We start from the raw sequence: 6,166 nt of genomic DNA, 5'->3' as shown, positions 1-6,166 counted from the left end.
CAGCTCTGCCCACGCTGCGCGCGTGCGTGCGGCAGGAAGGGGCGGCCCGGTCCCCCGCCTTTGTTAATTGTCTAAGTGCACCCAGGTTGTTTTCCTCTCCGGCTCCTGGGAGTTGGCTCAGCTGAGATGGCCCAGCTGCAGCAGCAACACCCCTGAGCGGCCGCATTGCAAGTGGGTGTTACCGCCGCGCCCCGGGGCACACCCACCCATGGCTTCTCATTAAGCAGCCTTGTCGTTGGGTGTTGTTGTTTTTTTCCTTTGGTCGTCACCCCCAAAACAGGGACGGGCACTTGACGCCTGGATCACTAGATATCTGTACTCTTGCCCGAATTGCCAAACGTTAGGGCTGGACCTTAATTTAATTCTGCGCGCCACCTGCTCAGTACCTCTGGTTCTTGTCCCAGCTCTCCTGGGAGCCCTATGCACAATCTTAGACAAATCTGCCAGCCCCCTTTGCCCCCCATTTTCCTTTTCTATGATATGAAGGTGTCCATTCTCTGTGAATGGGACACTGTTCTGGAAACTAAGTATTCAGCAGTCAACTCGCCCTCTTGGGGATGGGTCAGACATTGAAGACACAACTGAAAGTGATAATTACTATGAAATGTATGGGAAGTTTCATATCAGAGCAGCCAAACCTTATTTATGGAGTCATGAATTGAATAGATTCACATTTCTTTTCTTTTTAAAAAAATTTTTTTATTGATTTCAGAGAGGAAGGGAGAGGGAGAGAGAGAAACATCAATGATGAGGATCATTGATCAGCTGCCTCCTACATGCCCCTTAGTGGGGATCACAGACAACCTGGGCATGTGCCCTGCCTGACTGGGAATCTAAAGGTAACCTCCTGGTTCATAAGTCTATGCTCAACCACTGAACCACACTGGCTAGGCTAGATTAACATTTCTAAATCCTCTGGGTTCTAACATTTATTCTTATTTTCATTATTAGAGCTTATATGTTTATTATTATTAGTGACAGCAGCAGTAATATTGCCAGGTACCATACTAAGCATTTTACTTGTGTTTTTTCATTTATCTCTTTAACAACTTCCCTAAGAGATAGGTATGGTGCTGCTGCTTATTATCTTTTTTATTATCCTCCTTTTAGAGAGAAAATCAGGCTAGAGAAATGAAAGTAATTTGCCCACTGTCAAATAGTTAAGTGACAGGATCAGTATGCAAATCCTGACTGTCTGAGGCCTCAGAGTGCTGAACCTCTACTCCACATCCATAAAAATATGAAGCCCAGAGTGGTGGTGTTATCTTGAATGTGATGGATGAGAACAACGGAAGAGGAGGGGGTGGTTGTAGCCTGTAGAGGAGAAAAGCAAAGGAAGTTGAGAGCTTTCTTAAAGAACTGTCCATGGATTAGCCTTGACCTTAGAGATTACCACCATGAAGAAAGCTATAGGGAGACACATTGCAAATTGTTAGAACTTCTCTAACAATCAGAGCATTTCAAAATTGACATCTGTCACATTTAATAAATGTCAGCATTCAAGCAGGTTGGGGATGCTTCAAAGAAAAGTCAAGTAAAAGTTAAGGACTGATTTAGATCGTCTCCAAGTTTCCTTCCAATTCGGAAGGAAGTATGAAGGGAAATTGAGTCCTATAGTGGTTAAATGACTTGTCCAAAGTCACCCAAGGAGTGCAGACCTGACCCCCAAACAAAGTCTGACTTCTAGATCAAACTTCCTGTGTGTGGGTGAGGGTCTGGTGTAAGCTCCTGTAAAGTCAGTGTGGTGTTTGTGACCAGGCTTTTCTTGGATGTGTGGGAACACCTGCTTTACCTGCTTTGCATTAGTAATGTGTGCCCTTCTTCCTGGACTGTGCTGAGTATTCTGTTTTCAGATACAAGTGTCAACCCTCCTGCAAAATTCCTGTATTATAGAGGTCCCAGGGGTAACAGGGTCCCCACTTCCCTGGAGAAATATTTATTTGGTAATTTAAGGAAAAGGAGACAAACTGGGTAGTATTTGTATGTGAAACTGATGTTTCTTTGATTCTGTGTTAGGACTCTGCATTATCTGGAGTTAAATTTCTAATGCACGGGCACTAATTCCCCATCTCTCATCCTCATCACAAATATTTTGATGAGCAGCAATCTAGTTGTCAACTTCAGAAGAGGCGTATTTTATCTGGCTGGTGGCTCAGTTGATTAGTGTGTGTCCCTTACATCAAGAGGTTGCAGGTTCGATTCCTGGTCAGGGCACATATCTTGGTTACTGGTTTGATCCCCAGTCGTGGCACATAAGGGAGGTGGCTGGTCGATGTCTCTCTTTCTCTCTCTCTCTCTCCTCCTTCCTCTCTCTAAAAGCAATTTTTTTAAAATGTATTCTTTCCTCAGTGCTCTAGAGAACTACTTGTTTCTTTTCTACTGGAAATATCTAATAAAGGAATCCAGTTGCCTTTTGGGATTTATTTCTGGAACATTTACAAATAAGTGGACATCATCTTGCCCCCAGTGACACTAACTCAAAGATAAAAAGCGTTCCCTGTCACTTCTACTCTCAACAGAGAGGTCAATGTTTAAATTCACTTTTTGAAAAGAAAGTATATTTACCCGGTTCAAATTTGAAAGTATTGTCAGAGCTACAGCTTATTGGCCTTAGAGTCCTCTCAGTGCCTGGCATATTGCCTTGTATACAGTAGGTGCTGAATAAGTGTTTATTGAGTGAGTGTGAATTAAGAAGTTGTGGCCGAAACCAGTTTGGCTCAGTGGATAGAGCGTCGGCCTGCGGACTGAAAGGTCCCAGGTTCGATTCCTGTCAAGGGCATGTACCTGGGTTGCTGGCACATCCCCAGTAGGAGATGTGCAGGAGGCAGCTGATCGATGTTTCTAACTCTCTATCTTATCTCTCTCCCTTCCTCTCTGTAAAAAGTCAATAAAATATATTTTTTTTTAAAAAGAAGTTGTGGAAGACAGAGAAAGAGGTGGTGTAGGGTGGGGCAGCAGACATTTTATCTGAGGTGCATGAGTTTAAAGGAAGCTCAGACAAAACTCCCAGGCCAGTTGTAAATTTTAAAAATATTTTTTATTGATTTTTAGAGAGAGAAAGAAACATTGATGTGAAAGTGAAACATCAATCAGCTGCTTTGCTGCACAACCTCCACCCGGGATCAAGCCAGAAACCCAGGCATATGGCCTGACCAGGAATCGAACCAGCAACCTTTGATGCACAGGACGAACCCCAACCAACTGAGCCATACCGGTCAGGGCCCAGTTGCAAATTTGACCATGACTTTATCCAGTAGCATCATACTCTTTTGGGTTGAAAATTACCTAAAGACTATGTGTTAGCCAGACTATGTGTTAGTCTTTTGGTTGCAAGCAACAAAAATTGAAACTAGTTAACTAAAGTAGAAAATAAATTTTTTTAAAGAGTAGTGGGAGCTCAAAGAATCAATGAAAAGGCTAGAGAGCCAGGCTAGGAATACAGGCAGGCACCAAGGGAGGCTGGGTGGCCAGACCCACAGAGGAAACCATGCCATGAGATACTACTGTCGGACACTAGCAATGCCCTGGGGACTGGGTGCCATAGCTGACCCAGCTGCTGTCACTACTACAAGATACTGGATGTCACTGCTACCAGCATAAATTTTACACATTGCCTGCTTTTCTCGACTCCCTATCTCCAGCATCACAATCCAGGAGGGATTGGCTCACCAGTCATGCGTGAGTCCCAAATAGTCAGTGATCATGAAAAACTGATACCAGGGTCCTGCCTCACACAGTGGCCTATTCCTCAAACTTCTAAAGGAAATTTGGGGGCTGGGCAACCAGAAATATGACAAATGCCCACTATGCAGTCATCTATTTATAGAAAAGGCTAATATGCTAAGTGTCCTTCCCACCTTCTGACCGGTCGCTATGATGCACACTGACCACCAGGGGGGCAGACACTCAACACAGGAGCTGCCGTGACACACACTTGCCATTTACAGAGAAACAGCAGTACGGACCTGGCCAACAAAGCAACACTGGGCTTCCCCTAAGTGGGACACAGGCCCTGCCACCACCCCAGAGCAACAGCCCACCAAATCACAGCCAACACTGCTGAGACCCCATGGCCAGCCCAGAAATGCTCGCTGTGGGCACCGGGTAATGACGTCACATAGCAACGTCTGGCTTCCTCTCCCTAGCAGTTTCTTCAGCCCAGGAACACGACTTGCTTTATAGCAGGTGCAAACACTTTACACTGTAACCAAATGTCTGTGAAGCATTTTCCCATGCTTCATCTCATATGATCCTCACAGAAGTCCTGGAGTAGGTAGATAAGAGACTCAGTGGAATCCTATTTTCTTTTCATTAGCTGGAAAATGGAGATATAGAAAGCTTAGAAACTTGACCAGACTGAAAAGAAGAAATGGTGGACCTTGAAAATGATTTCCGGTTTCCTCACTGTGCAGAATATAGTCAAACACTGCTGCAGTTAAATATTTTACCCTTTGTTCTCCCTGTGTGACCTACAATAATAATCTGCTTCATGTTGATATTTACTGCTGTGTTGCTGACAATTACCTGAAAGAGAAGTTGGGGTGCTTTACTGGGCTGGAAAAAGATTAGCTAAATCAGAAAGCAGGTCTAATAAGCAAGTTTATTCTATATATATAAAAAGTTAAGTTGACTCGACCATGCGTGATACATATAAAGCTCTTGCTGGCACCAATCGCACATGTCTATTTCCATCTGTCATTGTCGATCGTGAATTTGGTTGACATTTCTATTATAGAGAAAGGGTGAATAGTGATATTAAAATATTTCCTCTAATTAATTTCCTTTCAATGTGCATGAATTCGTGCACGGGGCTATTAGTCTTCTAATAATTTATAGGCCCCATACAGAAAGAATTAAAGAGTATAATCTAGCCCTAGCTGGTTTGGCTCAGTGAATAGAGCATCGCCTGTGGACTGAAAGGTCCCAGGTTTGATTCCAGTCAAGGGCACATGGCCAGGTTGCAGGCTCGATCCCCAGTAGGGGGGGTCCAGGAAGCTGCTGATCAATGATTCTCTCTCATTATTGATGTTTCTATCTCTCTCTCCCTCTCCCTTCCTCTCTGAAATCAATAAAAAAAATATTCTAAAAAAGAGTATAATCTATATAAAGTACTTAATACAGTACCTGACCTGAACTCTCTAAACCAGAAGGTGCCCAGCTGGGTGGCTCAGTTGGTTGGAACGTTGTCATCGGGTTTGATTCCTGGCCTGAGCACATAACTAGATTACAGATTTGATCCCCAGTCAGGCACTTACTGGAGTCAGCCAATCAATGTTTCTCTCTGTCTTTCTCTCCCTCTCTCTCAAATCAATGAACATATCCTCAGGTGATGATTAAAAAACAAAACACAACACAACAACAACAACAACACAACGAGGGAATGCCTATCTTGGTTATTACTTACCCTTTAAAATTTTTAGCTCATCAAGAACTTCTTTACACCAATACTTTCTTCCCAAGCCTCTCCTTTTCTTTCCTGTTGGAATCACTTACAATTGCAGAGTAGAGCAAAGAAAAGTGGAGAAGAAAGAGGTAAATTGTGGCAAATGTGTACTTAGCAGAACAATGGGGGGGCAGGGCATGAGACTAAAGAATCCAACTTGTTTTTCTGATAAATTTTTTAAAAAACTGCCTACCTTGCCCTAGCTGGTTTGGCTCAGTGGATAGAGTGTCAGCCTATGGATTAAAAAGTCCCAGGTTCAATTCCAGTTAAGAGTACATGCCTGGGTTGTGGGCTCGATCCCCAGTAGGGGGCATGCAGAAGGCAGCAGATCAATGATTCTCTCTTATCATTGATGTTTCTATCTCTTTCTCCATCTCCCTTCATCTCTGAAATCAATAAAAATATATTTTAAAAAATAAAAATAAAAACTGTCTACCTTGCCCAGATGGTGTGGCTCAGGAATTGAGCTTTTCAGGTCACGGTTAGATTCCCAGTCACAGCACATGCTTAATCCCCAGTTGGGGGCGTGCAGGCGGCAGCCGATCGATGATTATCTCTCATTGTTGATGTTTCTTTCTCTCTCCCTCTCTCCAAAATAAAAACAACTGCCTACCTCTTTTAGAGTCTCAATCTTGGGATCATATCTATTTTTTCATGCAACTCTGTGAAATCTACCACTCTAAATTCTACAGTAGTAATAAAAATAGATACTAGTTACTACAT

The sequence above is a fragment of the Myotis brandtii genome, unplaced genomic scaffold (assembly GCF_000412655.1).
Source record: "Myotis brandtii unplaced genomic scaffold, ASM41265v1 scaffold32, whole genome shotgun sequence".
Lineage (NCBI taxonomy): Eukaryota > Metazoa > Chordata > Mammalia > Chiroptera > Vespertilionidae > Myotis > Myotis brandtii.
Note: the sequence above shows the minus strand (reverse complement) of the source record.